This window comes from Mustelus asterias, chromosome 1 (genome assembly GCF_964213995.1).
Source record: "Mustelus asterias chromosome 1, sMusAst1.hap1.1, whole genome shotgun sequence".
NCBI lineage: Eukaryota > Metazoa > Chordata > Chondrichthyes > Carcharhiniformes > Triakidae > Mustelus > Mustelus asterias.
The window spans coordinates 30,223,519-30,247,718 of NC_135801.1; positions in this window are offsets into that span (position 1 = coordinate 30,223,519).

The following is a 24,200-nucleotide window of genomic DNA, read 5'->3' on the forward strand; positions in this document are numbered from 1 at the left end:
ACCTTATATTAAGTTGATCTTCCTCTACAAGCTAGCTATCACTGTAAGACTACATTCTGCACCCTTTCCTTTCCTTCTCAATGAACGGTATGCTTTGTATAGCATGCAAGAAACAATGCTTTTCACTGTATGCTATTACATGCGACAATAATAAATCAAATAAATTTGATGTTTCTATTAATAGGTCCCCATTTACCACCTTTAAGGACAAATGTGATCACACACTGCTATATAGACATGTAATTCCAACCAAAATTGCTGACCTGGGTAATTGCTTATGCTGAAGAACTACAGGTATACATTCAGTACTGTGTTACCTGCTACTGTGCCCTCATAGGTGTGAGTTCGCTGGACAGGAGCATTGCCAGGAGGCATTGCTGGACCCGGTTCCTGGGAATGAGGTGAGCCATGTGGATTAAATGAAAAGGAAACATTTTGGGGACAGTGATCAATGCATCATAAGGTTTAACTTGGCTATGGATAAGGACAATGAGCAATCCAGAGTAAGAATTAACAAGGGGAAAGCCAACTTCAATGGGATAAGAATGATTCCAATTTACCTGAGCCAGAACCAAAAATGAGCAGAGAAAGTTGTAAATGAACACTGGACTGCCTTTAAATAAGAGATAGTTCAAGGTATATCCTCACAAAGGGCAAACAAATCCAGAGTTCCTTGGATGACAAAAGAGATAAAGATTGAGAAAGAAAAAAATGTGCTTCTGATCGATATTAGATGGATAATACAAAGGAGAACCAGGCCAAGTACAGAAGCTGCAGAGAGAATTATTGAAAAAGCAAATAAGAGAAGCAAAAGCAGATTATGAAAAGCGGCTCAGAGTCAACATAAAAAGGAATCCAAACATCTTTTCCAGGCATCTAAATAGTAATAGGTGGAAACTTAACAAAATTATTCGTGATTTTGGGAATTTAGCAAATTTGGGAAGAGTTTGTGGTTTGATGCAGTTTAGAAGTCTTCGTGGGTCCCATTTTCTGAGGGTGAAGAGAAGTGGCATAACGCAAAGGAGATGTTGGTTGTTTTTTCAGAAAGCTCTAAGGCAGTCTGCTGTTATGTTTGCAAATTATTCCCTGACCCTAGTAAAGGGAAACAATCATTTGTCAACTGGTACTCTAATTGAAGAAAAGTTGGAAGGGATCTTGCTGATTATGAAATTTCCAAAAGTCATATTAAGGCTATGTGTGCATTTATTCAAAGATGGAAATTATCTGGAAAAATTGACTGGTAATTTTTTAGCCTGCCCTGAACACCTCAGTGAATTTGACAAACTTCTCAAAGAGTATCCGAAAAGCTATCAATATTATGGTTCACGGTAGACGAAATTTTTGTCGCACAGAACCTATGATGACTTCATAACTATAATGGCAGAGCAGTTCAGAAACCAATTCACTAATGAAGTAGAAGATGCCAAGAACTACTCCATAATAATTGATTCAACACCAGATGTGAGTCACGTGGGCCAATTAAACGTTAAATTTAAGATATGTGACCAGTGAAGAAGTTGTAGATTGATTTTTCTGTTTTGTCCAGCGACAATCACACACGCCTGAGTGTCTGGACACAGCTGTTTTGGAAATCATTGCAAATTTAGGTTTGGACATCAAACATTGTTGTGGGCAGAGCCTTGATAATGCCGCAAATGTGGCAGGAAAATATTCTGGTCTACAAACAAGACTGAACAATGCAAGCCCCTGTGCATTCTTTATCCCATGTTCCAGTCACTCTTTGAATATAACCTGCAATGCAGTAGCTGAATCATGTGGGGCAGCCGTACATTTTTTTCAATTTGGTCAAACTTGCATGTATTTTTTTGCATCGGTGGAATATGCTGCAATCACGCTTGGGACAGGCACAGGGAAAACATTTGACGTCAAAAGACATCACGCAGATGCTGTTCTGGCTTTGAAAATGAACTTTGTCAATACAAAGGAATGCTTATCAGACATAGCCACGTCAAATTCAGAGAAACCACATGTGAAAACTGAAGCAAAATCCTTACCCATTTGAAAAGTGCAATATTGCAGTTTTTACTGTCTTGCGGAACCATTTACTTCAAAGAATCAATACCGTCAGCAAATTGCTGCAATATGTTGATATAGCTTTATTGAATGCTTTACAATTGTTAGCCTCAGTTAGAAGTTTTGTTCGAAGTTCGAAAGCAAAGGCACCAGCATTAGCAAAGAATACAGGTCCCTCTGATGATGAGGAGCATACAAGATGCAGGAAATTAATTTTTGAAGAAACTAGAGACAATGAAATCACTTTAAAAAGGGAAAGAGAAGATCATCGTTGAGACTGTCAATGTTATTTGTGACACAATAATGGTGCAATAGCAGCGAAGAAGTGAATTTCTAAAGAAAACTGTTGATTTATTTTATGTGCTTTTTGACAGAAGTTTGGATGAGAATGTTAAGAGCCGCTACATAAAGAGATTAACTGAATTCTAATGGGAGCAGCAGGAATCTCACAACACCAGGTTAAAGTCCAACAGGTTTACTTGGAATCATGAGCTTTTGGAGCGCTACAACTTCATCACTCACCTGATGAAGGAGCAGTGCTCCGAAAGCTCGTGATTCCAAATAAGCCTGTTGGACTTTAACCTGGTGTTGTGAAGCTTCTTACTGTGCCCACCCCAGTCCAACATCGGCATCTCCACATCATGGCTTCTAATGGGAGGACATAGATACAAATCCTTTTGAAGATGAAGTGAAACAATTCATTCATTTCATCGATAATGATGAGCTCTGTGATCACCAGCTGATTTGTACAGACTTGTATGTGATGGTTTGCAGGCAACCTTACCAAATATAGAAATCATTTTGAAGATATTTTTAACAATACGAAATACAAATGCTTCCACTGAATGTTATTTCTCTGTATTGATAAATTGTGCATTCAGCTGCTGAAGCTCTAAGCTCTGGAGTCCCCTCCCTAAACTGCTGTGTTTTTATAATGATATAAAAGCACCAGTCACTCAAAGGATTAGCTAAACACATTGTGGGTTCATTTATTTATTTAAATTAGGCACATGAGAATATATATACACATGGAAAGCTTGAAGAGTCCTGCAGCAGAGCTGTGTGCGCTGTGTTCTGCTCACAGGCCAAAGGATCACATGACACTTCCCTTCTCTTGATGGCATGCTGCGATCCCCTAAAGGCATATTACAACACAAGCTCTATGTATCTCTACCTCATGTTCCCCCCTTTAAGGTGCTCCTTAAAAGACCTCTGGTTATCTGCCATAATAGCTCCTTCAATGGCTTGATGTAGTTTTACTCCGATAAAGGTGCTCTATGAATGCAAGTTGTTGTTTTGTTGCTGAATTTCAGGAATTGGAAAACAGATAACAGCATTTTCATTGAGATGAACACTTAGTGTGTGCGCACCTTCAGTGAGGCCTAGAGTATCATTAGTCAGAGACTGTTTCTTGGTGACCACAGGTTGCTGTTTATATGTAAATTCTGCATTTAAAAAATGTGGCTGCAAAAGTAGGTCAGAGGCTGGGAATTCTGCAGTGAGTAACTCACCTCACCAAAACCTGTCCTACATCTACAAAGGACACATCAGGAGGGTGACGGAATACTCTCCAGTTGCCTGGTTGAATGCAGCTCCAACAACACACAGGCTTGACACCATCCAGGACAAGGCAACTCACTTCAACATTCAATCCCTGCATCATACAGTGGCAGCAGCGTATACCATCTACAAGATTTACTGTAGCAACTCACCAAGACTCCTTCAGCAGCATCTTCCAAACTCATGACCTCTATTGCCTCGAAGGACAAGGGCAGCAGACACATGATAACACCACCACCTCCAAACCACACACAGCATCCTGACTTTGAATCATAGCACTGTTTTTTCATGGTCGCTGAATCAAAATCCTGGAACTCCCTTCCGATCAGCACTGTGCGTATACCTACAACACATGGATTCCAGCGGTTCAAAGCAGCAGCTCACCACAACCACTTCAAGGGCAATTAGGGATGGGCGATAAATGCTGGTCTAGCCAGTGATGCTCAAATCCTATGAATGAATAAAGGGTATGGACAACATAGATTTGGACAAGATCAAGTTTAGAGGGTCGAAGATGGGAAAACTGGAGGCAACAAAAGGATAGATATGAGGTTCAGCAGCAGATGACCTGAGGCAGGGGTGGAGACAGGTGATTTTATGGAGGTGGAAGTAGATGGTCTTTAGGCTGGTGTGGAAATGGGCTCAGCTCTGCTTTACAACTGATTTCTTAACCCAATGCCTATGGAGGCAGTTAGCCCCAGTCATTAGCAATGTCTGCAGATATGGGCCATTTAGCTCAGCTGATATGCTCTCGAACTTCTTGTATCACTTAAACTGTATTTATGGTGCAAATAGACAGTGAATATCGCTTAGCATCCCAATTACACACTTTGTTTGAAAGAATACACTGATATAACAGAACTGGGTTGATGAATAGCTGTAGTTCAATAAAACGTTAAAGAACCGGTGATGGCATTTATAAATCAGATTGTCTGCAAACTGGAGCATAAATAATCAGTAGCTGCAAAATGTGCCCGGGTAGTTATTATTTGGGTATTATAACATCTTAGACCCTACTTTGATTAAATTTAATTTCAGGTTGTTCTAATCACTGACCTGCAGCACATTCATGCTTATCAAGCCCATCTGGTCACCTGGAGTGATGATGTGAACATTTTAATAAGTTTTTTGATTTGTATTTAATTCCTGAATCTGGGGACCATAATGTGGTACCAGAGGCATTACACAGGAACTCTGTGACGGACACCAAATACAAATTACTGTAAATGTTCCGAGTGCAACACTAGCAATAGTTCCTCCGTTTCACGCAAGAGTTTCAATTCAGGTAAGGGTTTGTATGAGGAGGATCTGGTGATCATCCAGTCAGAAAATCAATTTGGCAAGTCAGCTACAAAAAGGGAAATAGCTTTGATGTTCAGTGAGGGTAAAGTGCGTGCAAAGGCGACATGCTGAGCAGAAAAAAAGCATGTTGTTCTTGCTGGAGAAATAACAAATCATCTACTGGAGAGAGCTTCATAGCGATCCATTGAGTGGACACCTCAAGCATCACAAAAACAATGTAAAATTCCACTGAGCTTACTGACAGTGACTGTAAAAAAAAATATTAGTAATTACATGACATCTGGTCATACATGCCAAGCTTCAAAACCATCACATACAGCAATCATTGCTGTAAAGCCTCGGGTTTAATTGGCTTTGTAGGCCACTTCCTCAAACCAAACTAAGTGTTATGTATTGGCATGTCTTATTCCCCACAGGGCAAAAATTAGCTTATATGATTACTCAAGAGATTGGTACAATTAAATTTCTATATTTGAGGCCTCTGATGTACCAGCCTTCTGGTTAAGCTACACCATTTACAAATGCAGCCATCATTTAAAAAGGGAGAAAGGGATAGACTGAGTAACTACTGGCCAGACAGCCTGGCCTTGGCACTGGAAAAACTACTGGAAGAGATTCTGAGGGATCATATAAACAGTCATTTAGAAAGGCATGGATTAATCAAGGACAGTCAACATGGAGGGTTGTAGCTGACTAAACTGCATTTCGTTTTGAGGAGTTAACAAGGGGGTGGCGTTACGTTTGGTGTAATTTGCATTGATTTTAAACAAGACCTTTGACTAACTCTCATGGCAGACTGGTCAGAAAAGTAAAAGACCATGGGATCCATGGGAAAGTGGCAAGTTTGATCCAAAACTGGTCCAGCAACAAAAGGGAATAATCAATGGATGTTTGTGACTGAAAGGCTGTTTCCAGTGGGATTCTGTACTAGGCAACGTACTTCTTGTACGATCACGACTTAAATGTAGGAGGCAAAATTAAAAAGCTTGCAAGTGATACAAAATTTGGCTGTGTGGTTGAAAGCAAGGAATAAAAAGATGCAAGACTGCAGGAAAACATGAATGGTCAGGTGGGCAGAAAGTGGCAGATGGAATTAAATCTGGAGAAAGATGAGGTAACACATGCAGAGGATAAACAAGGAAAGGGAATGAACAATCACTGGTAGGATGAATGAATAAAGGGTATGGACAACATACTGAGAAGTACGAAAGGGCAGAGGGACCTCGAGGTGCATGTCTACAGACCTTTGGACAAATAGATAAGCTGATTAAGAAAGCTTATAGAATACTTTCCTATATTAGTCAAGGCTTAGAATACAAGAGCAGGGAGCTTTGCTGGAACTGTATAAAATACTAGTTAGGCCACAGAGTTTTGCATGCAGTTCCAATCATTATACAGATAGACTGTGATTGCATGAGAGAATGCACAGAGAAGATGTTACCGGAATGGAAAAATTTTGATTGAGGCAAGATTGCATAAGCTGGGATGGTTTTCTTCACAACAGAGGCAGCTGAGGAAAGATTTAGTTGAAATGTGTAAAATTATGAGGAGCCTAAATAAATTGAATAGGAAGGACCTATTTTACTCAGGTCAATAACCAGGAGGCATAGATTTAAAGTAATTGGTAAAAGTAAGAGAAGATGGAGAAGAAATACTTCAACCCAGAGGACAGTGAGACTCTGGAATTCATTACCTGAAACTGTGCTAAAGGCAGAAACCCTTCTCAAATTTACAAAGTATTTCCCATCTTCCACCTTTTTGACTTGAACGTGTTCAAATTTATGCTGTCCCTATCCTTTATTCATTGATGGGATGCTGACGTTACTGGCGAGGCCCATGTTACAAAACCAAACATAGCTCTTTTTCACCCAACACAGAGACAAACGGTCAACAAAGTTTGCAGACGACACAAAGATAAGTGGAAAAGTGAATCGTGTGGAGGGCGTAGAAGGTCTGCAGAGGGATTTGGACAGGCTGAGTGAGTGGGCGAGGATCTGGCAGATGAAGTATAACGTTGACAAATGTGAGATTATTCACTTTGGAGGAAATAATAGCAAATTGGATTATCTAAATGGAAAAAAATTACAACATGCTACTGTGCAAAGGGACCTGGGGGTCCTTGTGCATGAGACGCAAAAACCCAGTCTGCAGGTGCAACAGGTGATCAAGAAGGCAAATGGGATGTTGGCCTATATCGCAAGGGGGATAGAATATAAAAGCAGAGATGTCGTGCTGCATCTGTACAGGGCATTGGTGAGGCCGCAGCTGGAATACTGTGTGCAGTATTCGTCCCCTTATTTGCGGAAGGATATATTGGCCTTGGAGGGAGTGCAGAGAAGGTTCACCAGGTTGATACCGGAGATGAGGGGTGTTGATTATGAGGAGAGACTGAGCAGATTGGGTTTGTACTCGTTGGAATTTAGAGGCTGAGGGGGGATCTTATAGAGACCTGTAAGATAATGAAGGGGCTGGATAGGGTAGAGGTGGAGAGATTCTTTCCACTTAGAAAGGAAGCTAGAACTAGAGGGCACAGCCTCAAAATAAAGGGGGGTCAGTTTAGGACAGAGTTGAGGAGGAACTTCTTCTCTCAGAGGGTGGTGAATCTCTGGAATTCTCTGCCCACTGAAGTGGTGGAGCCTACCTCGTTGAATATGTTTAAATCACGGATAGATGGATTCCTGATCGGTAAGGGAATTAAGGGTTATAGGGATCAGGCGGGTATGTGGAACTGATCCACTTCAGATCAGCCATGACCTTATTGAATGGCGGGGCAGGCTCGAGGGGCTAGATGGCCTACTCCTGCTCCTATTTCTTATGTTCTTATGTTCTAAATGATAGCCCTCTGTGCCATAAAGTTAGATTATCAAATGATTCAGAGTTCAGCATTTAAAGACAGAGGCGTAAGAATTAACGTTATCACCATCAGTCAAATAAAATCAAGTAAATCAAGTCAACAATCAATGTCAGAACCACAAAGATCTAGACAAACAACTGACTTCCTTGACTTTTGCTATGAATTCAACTCATGCCAGCAGCAGCAATACACCAGCATTTAGCCTCGTTGAAGCAGATTTGCTAACCCTCCCTAACTTGGTTTCAATTTCTAGCATCCAGAAGACCATTGGATCCTATACAACCTGAAGATTATGTTGAAAGGCATGTATCAGCTAGTTAAAGAATGGCTTGTAATATGACACAAGGAAATGTCTAATTTGCTTCAGTATCAGTGGCATGGTGGCACAGTGGTCAGCACTGCTGCCTCACAGCACCAGGGACCCAGGTTCAATTCCTGGTTTGGGTAACTGTCTGTGCGGAGTCTGCACATTCTCCCCATATCTGCCTGGGTTTCCTCCAGGAACTCCGGTTTCCTCCCACAGTCCGAAAGATGTGCTGGTTAGGTGCATTGGCCATGCTAAGTTCTCCCTCAATGTACCTGAATAGGTGCTAGAGTGTGGCAACTAGGGGATTTTCATAGTGACTTCATTGTGGTGTTTATGTAAGTCTACTTGTGACACTGATAAATAAGCTTAAAACTTAGCAACAGCAGTGATAAAGGTTCATGTTAAATGGAGGGCAGTGCCATGATGACATAAACACTCATCTATAAGAATTTATACAAGAGCACTTTGAACATTAACACACAAGGCCAAGGTTATGGCAAACACTATAACTAATGCCTTCAGCATGTATGGCCTGGTTTCATGCTGAACACATAAAAAATGTCAAAATGGATTCAAAATGAGGCATGATGAAACCCTGAGCTAACACTTAAAGCAACAATTTTTGTCTTTGCCTTCATCAACAGAGGTACCACCAGTAGGAGGCAACAAGACAAAAACATTGGTAATAATTTGGTAAGTAGGACAGTGCTATTCTCAGTCTGTGATAGGACTTCTCAGCTGGGGTCATCCAGTAAAATTTACATTTGTTTTGATCTGAGGAGATTAAGTTTCAAGTGAACTCCAGTGATTGGCATACTTTGTTTTCACATCCTTCTGACCAGAAGAAAAAGGATGCACTCTTAAGCTCAGCTACAATACTGATTACAACTTCAATTAACCCCCAAGCTTACTCAATAGTGCAAAAGGAATAGGTGGACACTTCGTTAAAATAGATATCAAAAAATTGAAGATACACATCAAACAAACATATGTTTGTCTGCCCTAGACATTCATGGTGGGGAAATTACAGGTTTGGATGATGCTGCAAGCCTTGATAATGCTGCAGTACCTCGCGGTTAGTACGTAATGCAGCCACGTACAGACTGCAACCATGATCGCTACAGTAAACAGCAAAGTCAGTGAAACAGAAAAAGTCAATGTAAAGCAGTAACAAGGCAGGAAGGTTTGAAGCCAACATTTTTTTTTTAATGAAAAGAACCAACAAATCACAAGAGAAGCAATCTGTAGCTCCTGTGACCACACATCCAGATGTGAGCAGGGCAGGCACCATGTAGTTACTGTAAATTTACTTGAATTGTGTATTTATTTTTGGCAAGACAGAATGGGTGTCTGACCACGCAGGAATGATCTTTCATTTAATATTTGTTGTAAACCTCGATCCTCTACATGCAGTACAGTGCAATCAGCTTAAAACCAGAAGAGTGAGTGCAGATCTCCAGTGCGCTGGAAAATGCTAATAGCTGGCCTAGGTTGAAGAAGAAAATGAAGCGTTTTAACCTAATTTAATCTCACAATGGACCTGAAATTACTGGGATTGTAATGATACATTATTAGAGCCTGTCATCAATACATAAAAATACAGCAATTTGCAGAGCAAAGTAGGTACACCACAAGTTTTGATTCTTCGCAAACTGCTGGACAATTTGTGCCGCTCCATTGGTCTCACCAAAACTGATGGAAGGCCCAACTCACTGTGAGCCTCCCCATTGAAGTTAATGGCAACCCATAAAATTGCTGAGTTTGCAATGTTAATTGAAGTTATTCTGATTGGAGCCATATAGGGCTGGTAATTAACATCGCTGGGGACTCTGTTAAAGAGCTAATTTATAGCCCTGACATGACACTCGATCTTGGAAGCCCAGAAAAGGGGGAGAGAAGCTGTGAATTTTCTCTCCAGAAGGTAATGAAGTGTTCCCAAGAGCTTATTTTTAATTCTTTCATTTTTCTCAGCTGTCTGTATTTGCCATCCAAACTCCTGTTAGTGTTGGAAGATGATCATTTTTAGAACACAAAGCTATTTCAGCACTTAGAATTAGTAGGTGAAGTGGCCTACCCACCAAAATTGTGACTGACCCTTCTGTCTCACCAATATTGGAACACAGACAAAGTACAAGCATGCCAACAGAGGACAATTAGCGTACTCAAATCAGGCTTCCAGTGCCTGGATAAATTGGATGTTGTTTGACCTTGTTGACCTACTTCACACTGCAAAACTTTGACCTGCAAGAAGGACTAACCCTGAACCTGGCACATAACATGCCGATGGATCTCAACTAGCCATCCCAACTACACCCTCTCAGTTGAGCAAGGCATAGTTTCAGCGGGCAAGGGACTTGATAGCAGCTAGTGACCCAGGTCGTCGGACAATGTGTGTTCCTGGAACCCTCCCCCAGAACTTCACCAGCAGGATCAAACTGAACCAGAAAGTCCAGAACGAGCCCATGGAATGATTTCCCCATTGTGATACAAACAAAAGGACGGACAAGATTGTAAGTGAAACAGTGGACCTTTTATTTAAAAGAAAAAAATAATGAGAACCTGTACATTCTGATCAAACAAAAAATTGTCCAAGTACTGCATATTTTTACAATAGCATTGAAAATATTTCCAAAATATGAAGTTGCAAATCACTTGTCAAAGAATTATTTCACAGCATCAAATTGATGTTGTGACTGTTGTTCTCCTTTTGCTGATGTCTTATTTTCACACTTTTAAGTTTATTATAAACTTAAATAAAAAGTATGAAAATAAGACAAGAGGACACATCAGCAAGAGGAGAACAACAGTCACAACATCAATGAGAACAATTATAAAAATGTGTAGAACTATCTACAAAAGCCTGAGAATGGCTGAGAGTGATACAGCAATAACAAGACAATCTGTAGGAGATGACGACCCTATTCTCTCCTGCACCTCAAGCACAAACTAATTTGCTAAGTGTACAGCCTCCATACCTGGCCCCTCAGTCTGAATCAAGAATGTGGGTTCCTGATGTTTCTCCAAGGAGACAAGGGAATAAATGGCCCGCGACCACTGGTAAGTGCCTCCTGTAGAAAGCTTGCGGTCAGCATCACTGGAGAGTTGTTCTCATCAACCATGTTCTTCAAGCACAAAGCTTGAAGATGGAAATTGACTCTGAAAACAGGTACCTTGATGCACATTAGCTGCATGTTCCTCATGACTCTGAATTGTATCCACAGTGGTTGGGGGGCAAGGGGAGGGGTGGTGGTGATACAGGCATACTCTGACAAGCAATTTATAACTACCCATACAAGCGGTTGCCTGAGAGTTGGGAAGATGTCAAGTTACATGAAAAAAAGTGGGCTTCCCAGACAGGTGGGAAGAAGTTGGCCTTGCTCAAGCATCTCCCCACACCCATGTTAGAACCAAAATGAGAACAGGAGTGCCTATGCCATATTGCTTGTTCCAATCACCCACCCACCCCTTCCCCTTTGCTCCAACAGGTGTGTAGCTTCCTTTTCCTCTCAGTCCGCTGTGGAGCAGTGGGTAAGATTAGCAAAATGGTACAATGGTGCAGCATGTAATTATATATCAAATAATTGTTATCTTCATATTTAATGCATAGAAAAGGCAATTCACCTCAAGTACTCATGTATTGCACAAGCATTGTCCCACTGCAATTTCCTTCTCCCACCCTGCTGCCAGGAAAGATTTCAAACATGCAAGCCACTGCAACACATGCATTTCACAAATCTCAACTATCTCTCTCACTCTCATCCTTGGGTGGTTCTTGGCTAGTAGGTAAGCAAGGGGATTTGACACTCATCTTCTATCACCAATACAGTTCCAACCGCCAGAAGGACCATGCTAATTGCTCAATGGAAGCCATATAGGGTCTTGCCTTCATGGGCAGGTAAATCTCCTTGAGAGCCTCTCCACCTGCTCTCATTTATTGTGCATCATTGTGCTCTGCATGGAGGAAAGAGACAGAGAGACAGTCACATAAGTTTCTCACACAGTGAGAAGCCTCTTTGCATACATTCAAATCTTCTCTCCATTAAAAATAACTGCAGCATTCATCATTATGGAAAGGCTGTACTTCCACAACATTAGGAGGGACTTATTTACCTTGGCATTCTGCTTTGAACAAACAACTGGTAAACAAAATAATATTACTACACCAACAAAAGCTAACAAATGTTATGCTATAACTGGAGTTTTTTGATTTGAATGCTTGCCTTTCCTGCCCTGGTCAGCTCATTATATTTTCTTCCTGCACTTCTCTGCTGTCTATGAAGGATACTGTGAAGGCTTCCATCACCTCCCTCCATGCCACCATGGTTCTCGTCCGAGGAACTATTATCCTCATGGTTCCCAGCAGCCACTCACACTTTCAGTTCAACCAAATATCCCACATGTCCTCCGTGAAAGTTCTGAAAATGTTTCTTTTTGACTTCTTGATTCATCTTTCTGTGCAAAAGTGCATTTGCAGAAAACTTTAATTTACTTTTTAAACTGTATTGTTAAAGAAAAATTTATTTTTAAAAGCAGTTCTTTTAAATTTTAGTAACTTCGTAAAAGTTGATTTAAGGTCATTTCAGAGGTTGCAGGTCACTCACCTCTCAGAGCTGCACCTTAATTGAGTTATGACATCGGTTTACTTCGTTTTATTGTGCCATGTGGTTGATGAGGGAGAAAGGTCATTGGACACAATGGTGGCAAAGTCTCAGATGCGACAATAACACTGCTAAGCTATTATTGTATTGACATTCCAGCAATTTCTGGTGCAAACTGAGAGATCTGAATGGTGATGCAAAAGTCCAATTAGCACTGCTTGCTCCAAGAAGTTTCATTACATTAACTCTGGCTGAATATGTACTTAATACAGACTCAGTAGATGTGGATGAGACTACAAATCTAACATTACAGAACTTACTAATTTAAAACATAAATTATGGATCTAGGTCAAAAATCTATAAATCTTTTCCACAATATTTTTGCTTCTGGTAGGTGATGTTTGTAAATAAATTACGACATGTGGGTATTGCTGCTCAATAAATTCCTTAAAAACATGCTGTAGGGATACAATATGGCAAATTAACCCTTTCATAATAGTAAATGCACATGCAGGACTTGCAGATAGTGAGGAGCATTGTCAGAAGCTACAGAAGGATATAGATAGGCTGGAAATTTGGGCAAAGAAATGGCAGATGGAGTTCAATCCTGATAAATGCGAAGTGATGCATTTTGGTGGGAATAATGTAGGGAGGAGCTACACGATAAATGGAAGAACCATAAAGGGTGTAGAGACGCAGAGGGACCTGGGTGTGCAAGTCCACAGATCTTTGAAGGTGACGTCACAGGTGGAGAAGGTGGTGAAGAAGGCATATGGCATGCTTGCCTTTATAGGACGGGGCATAGAGTATAAAAGTTGGGGTCTGATGTTGCAGATGTACAGAATGTTGATTCGGCCGCATTTGGAATACTGCGTCCAGTTCTGGTCGCCACACTACCAGAAGGACGTGGAGGCTTTGGAGAGAGTACAGAGGAGGTTTACCAGGATGTTGCCTGGTATGGAGGGGCTTGGTTATGAGGAGAGATTGGGGAAACTGGGGTTGTTCTCCTTGGAAAGACGGAGGATGAGGGGAGACTTAAGAGAGGTGTATAAAATTATGAAAGGCATAGATAGGGTGAACGGTGGGAAGCTTTTCCCTGGGTCGGTGGTGACGTTCACGAGGGGTCATAGGTTCAAGGTGAAGGGGGGGAGGTTTAACACAGATATCAGAAGGACATATTTTACACAGAGGGTCGTGGGGGCCTGGAATGTGTTGCCGGGCAAGGTGGTGGAGGCAGACACACTGGGAACGTTTAAGACTTATCTAGACAGCTATATGAACGGAGTGGGAATGGAGGGATACAAAAGAGTGGTCTAGTTTGGACCAGGGAGCGGCGCGGGCTAATTGTTCTTTGTTTCTCGTTTCAAGGCTTCATTCTATGATCATCTTGCTGGTGCCAGTACAGAGCGAGACTGCGGATAGTTGGGAACCTGTCTCGGGGGCAGGGAATTCAGATGGTGTTCGTAAAGCAGAAGTGGAAATGAATAGGGTTGGGAAGCATTTTCTGATCAGGGCCAGTGTGATCTCCTGGACTCGTTTCGATCGCCACAGGGGGTCGGAGAGGAATTTCCCAGATTTTTTTTTCCCCATATTGGCCCTGGGGTTTTCGCCTCTCCCTGGAGATCACATGGTCTGGAATGGGGGGGTGAGTTAATAGGTTGTGATGAACAAAGCATCGTAGCTGTGAGAGACAGCTCGGTGGATAGGATATTAGGATGTAGATAGGCTGGAAAATTGGGCGGGGATCCTGGATTCAGGATTCAATCCTGGACCGGGGAGCGGCGCGGGCTTGGAGGGCCGAAGGGCCTGTTCCTGTGCTGTATTGTTCTTTGTACTCTACTAAATGGACTTGGGTTACAAAAGAAATCACAAGTTGTTTCCTACTGTTCTAACACCCCCAACTGAACCAATTCTTCAGTATCACAAGGCAAGAGACAGTAGGGGTGAGAGAGAAAGAAACAAAATCTCAGCATAATTCTGCTTTCTTCAGTTATTCTTTCATTACACTCTCAACAGAAGCAGTACAAGGTGAAAAAGGGACCAGCAACAAGGGTCAACAACAATCGGATAGAAAGCAAACTGACTGGCAATTTCAACAGGAAACCATTGAACAGAAAGCACCCAACAGCAAACTCTAAGCAACAATAATGAAGCTCACTCAAAGTCTTGCAGCATTCAATGAGAAAAGGCAATTTTGCAGTAAATGAAAAAACAAGTGCTGCACGTATGCAGTGATGCGCGATATAACACACGAGAGGCGTGATGTACTCGGGAAGTAAAGGCTTTTATTGCCAACAATAACAGAGCTACCATATACAGTACACGATCCCAGACTAAAGGGTCACCAGGCAAAGCAGTGACCTTTATACCTCTCCCAGGAGGCGGAGCCGACTGGGGTGTACCATAACAACTATATTAACAGGTAGAACAGCCCAACCCTAACCCCAACAGTAACATATATACAGACTCATAGTACTGGCCAGACCATGGCTCAGCACTACCTAGTGGGAACCAACAATGGTTCACCACATTCACCCCTCCTTTGAAAACAAAGGCCGGCGGGGTACAAAACACAGAATAATTGTTTGTTTGTCTATAAGTTCAAGCGGTCTGGGGGACCGCACCGTCGTTGTGACCTCCTCAACACCGGCGATGACACCGGTTCAGGCAATCGCGGTGACGTTCTCTCCAAGGCGATGTCCAGCGACTCCTCCAGTACCTCACGGGCCGGTAGACCCTGAGGTGGTGACAATCCACTGAACTCGGGCACGCCTTGAAGTGGCGACCATCTCCTGGACTCAGGCAAGCTGTACACGGGAGTAAGAGGGTTAAGTGATGGTCCCGATACTGCCCGCGCCGTGTCAGGAGGGGAAAAAATGGTTGGGGGGTCCCTAACAGTAGGTGTGGGAGCGACAGGGGTTTCCAAGTCCCCTGCTGGCGCCAGATCTCGAATCGAGACCGTGTCCTCTCGCCCGTCAGGATATGCCACGTAGGCATACTGAGGGTTGGCGTGGAGGAGATGGACCTGTTCAACCAGAGGGTCGGACTTGCGGGTCCTAACATGTCGTCGCAGGAGGACAGGTCCTGAGTACGTCAACCAAGACGGTAATGAGGTCCCAGAGGAAGACTTCCTAGGGAATGAAAACATTCTCTCATGAGGAGTCGCATTGGTTGCCGTACACAGGAGTGAGCGTATGGAGTGGAGCGCATCAGGGAGTACCTCTTGCCAACGGGAGACTGGAAGACCTTTAGACTTCAACGCCAGTAAGACAGCCTTCCAGACTGTGGCATTCTCTCGTTCGACCTGTCCGTTACCCCTTGGGTTGTAGCTCGTGGTTCTACTAGAGGCAATCCCGTATGAGAGCAGGTATTGCCTCAAGTCATCGCTCATGAACGACGGGCCCCTATCGCTGTGGATGTAACAGGGGTACCCGAACAGGGTGAAAAGATCACGAAATGCCTTGATAACCGTGGCAGCGGTCATATCAGAACAGGGAATGACAAAAGGGAAACGTGAGTACTCATCAACCACATTGAGGAAGTACACGTTCCGATCTGTCGAGGGAAGGGGGCCCTTAAAGTCCACACTCAGTCTTTCGAAGGGACGAGTGGCCTTAACGAGTTGTGCCCTGTCAGGTCGGTAAAAGTGCGGTTTGCATTCCGCGCACACCCGGCAGCTTCTGGTTATGGACCTGACATCCTCCACCGAGTAGGGTAGATTCCGGGCTTTTATGAAGTGGAAGAGCCGAGTGACCCCCGGATGGCAGAGGTCATTGTGGAGAGCCTGTAATCGCTTCTCCTGCATACTAGCGCATGTTCCACGCGACAGGGCATCCGAGGGCTCGTTGAGCTTCCCTGGACGATACATGATATCATAATTGTAGGTGGAGAGTTCGATTCTCCACCTCAGGATCTTATCATTCTTGATCTTACCCCGTAACGTGTTGTTGAACATGAACGCCACGGACCGCTGGTCCGTGAGCAGAGTGAACCGTTTGCCCGCCAAGTAATGGCGCCAATGCCGAACGGCCTCCACAATGGCCTGGGCCTCCTTTTCCACCGCCGAGTGTCGAATTTCAGGGCCTTGGAGGGTGCGAGAGAAAAAGGCGACGGGCCTGCCCGCCTGGTTAAGTGTGGCGGCCAGGGCGAAATCAGATGCATCACTCTCCACCTGGAAGGGGATGGACTCGTCGATAGCGTGCATCGTGGCTTTCGCGATGTCGGCTTTTATTCTTGCAAAGGCTAAGCGAGCCTCTGTTGCTAGGGGAAAAGAGGTAGACTTGATGAGCGGACGGGCTTTGTCCGCGTAATTGGGAACCCACTGTGCGTAGTATGAGAAGAAGCCTAAGCATCTTCTCAGTGCTTTGACGCTAGTGGGCAGGGGAAGTTCGAGGAGAGGACGCATACGGTCTGGATCAGGGCCAAGGACCCCGTTTTCCACCACATATCCGAGGATAGCTAGGCGGCGCGTGTGAAATACACACTTCTCCCTGTTGTAGGTCAGATTCAGGCGAGATGCAGTGCGTAAGAATCTAAAAAGGTTGGCATCGTGGTCCTGCTGGTCATGGCCGCAGATGGTGGCGTTATCCAGGTACGGGAAGGTAGCCCGCAGCCCGTTCTGGTCCACCATTCGGTCCATAGCACGCTGGAAGACCGAGACCCCATTCGTGACACCAAAAGGAACCCTTAAAAAATGGTACAGGCGACCATCCGCCTCAAAAGCCGTGTATCGTCGGTCCTCTGGGCGAATGGGGAGTTGGCGGTAAGCAGATTTTAAGTCGATGGTGGAGAACACCCGGTACTGCGCAATCTGATTGACCATGTCAGATATGCGCGGGAGAGGATACGCATCCAGCTGCGTGTATCTGTTGATGGGCTGACTATAGTCTATGACCATCCGGGGTTTGTTCCCATTCTTAACCACCACGACTTGCGCTCTCCAGGGACTAGCGCAAGGTTGGATGATCCCTTCCTTGAGGAGCCGCTGAACTTCAGATCGAATGAAGATCCGATCTTCAGCGCTGTAAGGCCTGCTCTTTGTTGCGATGGGCTTGCAGCCTGGCACGAGATTCTGGAATAGGGAGGGTGTGGTAATCCTAAGCGTTGAGAGGCTACATGTGGAGCGCGTTGGGCAACTTAGAGGCTGCGGGTCTCCCACTGAAAGTGGAGGGAGTGGCCCACCGTACTGCAGGGTTACACTCTTCAAGTCGACCATAAAATCTAGTCCTCGGAGTATTGGCGTGCAAAGATGCGGTAACACAGGGAGCTTGAAGTTCTCGTAGACTGTGTCCTGCACCGTCAGATTGACCACGCAACTCCCTAGCACGGTGACAGACCGGGACCTTGACGCCATCGAAATTGTCTGCTTGACAGTCCGAATCTGGAGACCACACCGCTTCACGGTGTCTGGATGAATGAAGCTCTCCGTGCTCCCGCTGTCAAACAGACAATAAATCGGGCGTTTGTTTACCTGTATGTCCATCATGGACTTGTCGAGTCTGTGAGGCTTGGCCTGGTCCAGGATGATCAACGCCACTGTTGGTTCATGGGCGCAACTGCAGGTAGCTAAGATGGTTGATGATGACCCCTGCTGGTCATTCGCGGACGGTGCCGACCAACATGGCTGCCCCCATAGGTCGCACATGGACGATGGCGCCAAACCCGCGGCCCCTGCAGGTCGCACGTGTCTTGCGACTCCATCGTTCGGAATGGCGACGTCCTGGAATCGCACGTGGCAGAAGACCTTGAAGATGCAGAAGACAAGGAGGCCGGCTCTGGGGAGTCACACGCCGCACAGCTGGTCTTGGATGAAAGTTTGGACCGGCATACCTTGGAATAGTGCCCCTTCTTGCCGCAGGCGGAGCACAACACCGCTTTAGCTGGACATCGCTGCCGAGGGTGTTTCACCCCCCCACAGAAGTAACACCGCGGGCCACCTGGAGCTGCTGCCGTCGTCAGGTCCGAGGCTGGGAATGCAATCGCGCAGTTTTTCGGTCCCGCTGAATGAAGTGGGGTCTGTGACTGCCCCTGCCACGCTGTCTCCACGTGGTCGTCGGGGTACATCGCCAGACTTTTGGAGGCCATTTCTAGAGTTTCAGCTAACTCTATGGATTTAGTGAGGTCGAGGTTACCTTGCTCCAACAGCCGAAGGCGGATGTACAACGAGCCGATTCCCGCCACGAACGCATCTCGAGCGAGGTCGTTCATGTACTGGTCTGCCGACACTGACTTGCAGTTGCAGGCTCTGGCTAGCTGTTGAAGCTCGCACGCGTACTGTTCCGTCGTTTCGCCGGGCTGCCGCCGTCGAGTGGCTAGAAGATATCGAGCATGCATCTCATTCGGCAGTTTGTTGTATCGCTTCTTGAGAAGCTCGAGGGCCCCTTTGTAGTCGGTGGCCGCACGGATCGCGAGGTATACAGCGTCGCTTACCCTCGCGTGGAGGACCCGGAGTCTGTCGGCGTCGTTGTTGACCGCTGTGGAGGCGTCGAGGTAATCTTGGAAACACATCAACCAGTGGTCGAAAGTGTTCAATGCGCCCGCCGCACGTGGGTCCAACGTAAGCCGTTCGGGTTTAAGCATTTGCTCCATGTTTTCTTTGTCGTTTGTTTTTTCAACAATAAAAAAAGAATTTATTTGTTGGCAATAAAATTGATGCGCGATATAACACACAAGAGGCGTGATGTACTCAGGAAATAAAGGCTTTTATTGCCAACAATAACAGAGCTACCATATACAGTACACGATCCCAGACTAAAGGGTCACCAGGCAGAGCAGTGACCTTTATACCTCTCCCAGGAGGCGGAGCCGACTGGGGTGTACCATAACAACTATATTAACAGGTAGAACAGCCCAACCCTAACCCCAACAGTAACATATATACAGACTCATAGTACTGGCCAGACCATGGCTCAGCACTACCTAGTGGGAACCAACAATGGTTCACCACATGCAGCAAGAAAGAAACTAAATGAGTTCCCAAACTTCAGTAAGTCGACTTGAAATCCTGCTGAGGACTTAGAAGATTCCACCGAGATGTGGACCAATTCAATGATTTACCACAACGCTTGCAGAAATCTTGATATCGGAGCTGTCAGCTAACCAGTCATGGTAAATAACTGTGGGTGGACTGCTTATAGTTCGGTATAATTCAACCCTGCTGCAAAGCAACAGATTTATCAGGTTTCTTGAGGTTACTTCCCTCCCGAATTATATTCTTATCCCGCTGGGGTTTGTTCAAAATTAACTGTATTGTTTTGAATTACATCAAGCCAGATTTGAGAAGTTATTTTTCATGTATCCAGACATTTACAGGAGATGATTTGACTAATTTTAATATACTTGTACATCTCCTGTGGCTTTACTCAGTCAACAGATATGCTGTTTTATAACAATAAGACAGTCTTCAACCAAGTGTGCCAGAAATGCGTTTCAGAACAGCATTTTTACCCTACACCCAAGGCTTTTAAAATATTACCAGAAGATCTCCTACCATTTTGTTCATGGTTAAGTGGAGGATATGTTATTTTATAACAATAACATTATTATGCCAAAGGATTATCAAGGCAACGGATCAATTCAAATTACATTTTTATTACATGGCATGCTCAAAATCCTATTGGTCCTATGGGAATTGATCTCAGTGATCCTGTCCATTATTCTGAAAAGCGTAAATGAGTGACCTTTAATGTAATGTATTCCTTTACATAAATATTGAATTTTTAATCTCTCATTTTAAAAGCCAAGGATATACAGCAAAATGGTATGCAATTTGATGAAGGTAGGTAATTAATTTATAGCAGGATCTTAGTTGCATTGGGAAATGACCTGCAACACTGATAGCAGTTGGGTAGTGCTAGACAAAATTAGAATGGGGTTTACCAGAATCAGGCAGAGGATTACTGTCCATCAACCTCATGGAGGCAGACCTGGGGTTCAACAGAACTATACAGATTCCAGAGGTCGATAAGCAATTATAGCAGGGGCAGAATCTTGGAATTGGCAGCATCGGTTTGCAAGCTTCTGAGATTCTTGTAAACATTACATGGGATGGTACATGATGTCTTAAGTGCTGTAAACTACAGGGCTATGGAGCGGGTGCAGGAAGGTGGGATTAGAAAGACCATCTGGGCGTCCTCAAGCTGGCATGGACAAGATGGGACGAATGGCTCCTTCTGTGCTGTAAATTTTCTATGGTTCTATGATCTGTCACCAAATTGAACATTTACATTTTCTGACTATTGTGGTTTTTCCTTGTCCATTTCCCGCGCTTGCTATTCGATGACCTCATCAAAAAAGCAACAGCTAATACCCCCCCCCATCACTTCAACAGGGCTCCACCCCAAATATGGGAATCAAACCTGCACTCGCTACTTCACGACACTGCAGATTATGTTCCACTCCACTGATTTATCTTCCTCAAAATTAACTTTTGAAGGTTTCCACCTGGTTGCAAGCATTTGACTTCTAGTCTGTAGGATGGGAGCTTATGAAAGGATCAAAAAACAGTTTAACTGGTTTTGGTTGCTTGCTGGGATTGCACTCTACAATAATCAGCTCATTAAAGACATCAATGCTGTAATGCGAGTGTATTGGCTCAGCTCAGTTGGTGATCCATTTAGACCAAACATCAACTCCTGGGTCTCCAAAAGCAGGCTTAAAGATTATCTGGTTATCAGCTCAAGAGTAGATGACAAAATTTGAGCCTCACTAAAGGTGGCAAAGATAACATTTGTTCGTTTCTTTTTTAAAAATGGCGTCCACAGATTTTTGAGCAACTCTTTAAATCAAAATTAAGTTTTTATTTACCTGGACAGAGGTTTTTTTTAAAAAATCTAAATTATTTGAAACGTTATATGTCAATTTTAATGGCTGGATATTGTAAATTTTTATTCAATATAACAGTCAGAAAATATTTTGCAAAAGTAATAAATACAGAAGTTAGTACACATTGCTGGTACTTTGAAAAATACCAACGCCACTAACATTACTGAGCCATGCATGTCTACATCTGTGCAAAACTGCCTGGACATTGGAAAATGATTTCTACCACCAATAAAAAGGTTAAGCATAGAGTTTAAATTATCCAGGGATTATACAATGCACATTTATTCAACAAAATCACAATATCACCAATCCGTTGTTTATCATTTTGCTATAAAAGTAGCTCACTGGTATCCAGATCATATTTTTCATCGTGGTCGTTTTACCAGCGTAACAGGCAGACCAAAGAGTTAATTATTTTAGCATTGCATTTACGCATAGATTATCCATCATATCTACTCAAGTGCCGGGGAATTTTACTGCAGTGCTTTTTCCAGAGTTATTGCTAATGGTTCTCTGCAACAACTGCATATATGACATTCTGTAGCCAAGTGCTCCAATAAAAGAGATGGAGCACTGGTTTTATCTGGCAATATCCAGCAGATAACGGCCAGATGTGAAAATATGGCATTTTCTCTCATTAAGTTCTGAACAAATTCATATGAAAAGTAAATGCTCGTTTTCTTAAAGTATAAAGAGCGACAGTAAATTTTAGATTGACATAAAACTGCAATATTTGGTATCTCAAAAAAATGCAGGATAGATTATAAAAATAATACTGCGCTTATAGCTGAGACTTCAAACTCACCTGCAACTCAAATATACTAACATCATGTAAACAGGTACATCACCACCCAAAACGTTTTCTGCTCCGTCATATCCCTTCTCTACTTCGACTAATATGTTGATGTCCTGTTGCTCTTCCTTTTGATTGTTATGCTCATAGCATGTACATTGCTAGGCAACCAATCCAAGTGTAATTTGCTGTGGCAACATTAATATTGTGCAACAGACACCAAAATAAAAAAAAGGGTGTCATTGTCGTAGGCAAATGCAGTTCTCACAAAAAAGCATAAACACTATATTTTGAAAACACTAAATTTGCTTTCTATGCTCACCGTATAATGTGGAAATCTTGAATTAGTCAAATTCAATAGTAGACACTCGACTTTGAATTGACTCATCCAAATTTAACCACCTTGGTGGGTATTCATTCTCTCAGCAACTTTTTCCTTCTTCTCACAAATTCATCAACTCTTTGTGTTCCACATGCATGAGGGACCTTCTAGGTCTCCCAACAGCAATTACTCATTTGCAAGTCTCGACACTAGTAGCAATCAAGCTATTCAATTTGTGAGTGCATTACATGGAAATTAAGCCTAAAACCTGTCCTCACTCAATATGCACTGGCAACCAGGATCACCAGTCACTGATCATAACCAAGAATCATGAACAATGCAAGAGCAACAATGCCAATTCTAAATACAAATGTCACTGTAATCATTCAGATCAGCTAATTTGGTTTGCACGAGTCAGCATAGTTAAAATAAATTTAATATTTTTTGAAACAAAATATGGAAAATGTAGAGGGAATTTCACGATCGTGATTGGATACCTGTAGACATATAAAATAAAAAACAATCTTCCTCCAACTTCAAACAAGTGCATGTAGATGACTCAAGGAAACTGCATTCATGAGTTCTTTGAGACACATGACAATCTTGGATTTAGATCAGCAGAGATTCCCCACTCCAGGATCACTTGCTTGGAATGTGTACACTACCTTCAGCTCGTTCACAGAAAACAAAAATTGGCTGCTTGTCACGATAAATATGCAGGAAATCTGAATGAATAGTGAACTGAACTGCTAAATGTGAAAACTACCTGAACTAAAGCTAAATACTCATGTTACATCACAAATGAATAAAGACAAAGGAAATTTGAGGGCAAGGAAAGGGGTGTACACTTAATACAGCAGGAATGATAACAAGGGAGATCACAAAGATATTAGGAGAGAAGTAAAAAGAGGAAGGCAAATAGGAAGGATGAAATTATCAAGAAACAAAACAAAATGAGTAAAACATTTCATAAATAAAAAATGAGAAGTCAGTATGGGAGTAGAATCATAAGGGACAATAAGGATGGCTGGGATATTAATTACTTTGCTTCAGTCTATACCAGACAGAGGAATCAGGTAGACTTGACATCACACAATGGGATTAGAAAATAATATAGCCATAAGAACTTGCACTTATTTAACATCTTAAATGATGAAACATGAGGCACTTCACAGGAACATTATAAAACACTATGGCCTGCAACTTCCTTGGAGCAGAATCACTGGCGGATTCCTGCTCCGGAGGGACTTGTTGAAATTCCAAAGCCCGTCTCACTCAACCTTCTTCACTCTGGCTGGGTAAGACAGGGGCAGTGAAGTGCGCCCCCAGCTGTATTAGCATGGTCACAGTAAGAAGTCTCATAACACCAGGTTAAAGTCCAACAGGTTTATTTGGAATCATGAGCTTTCGGAGCGCTGCTCCTTCCTCAGGTGAGTGGAGACATATTAGCATGGAGTAAGGGGAGTACAAAGAGGAAAGACTCGCCCTTTTTTTTCACAGCACTAGCTGCTGTAAAGCAACTGTATAAGGGGACAATTGAACAGGCATGGAGCATGAGGTGGGTCGGATAATGCCAGCATCATACCCGAAGGAGGTTACTTGAGTGA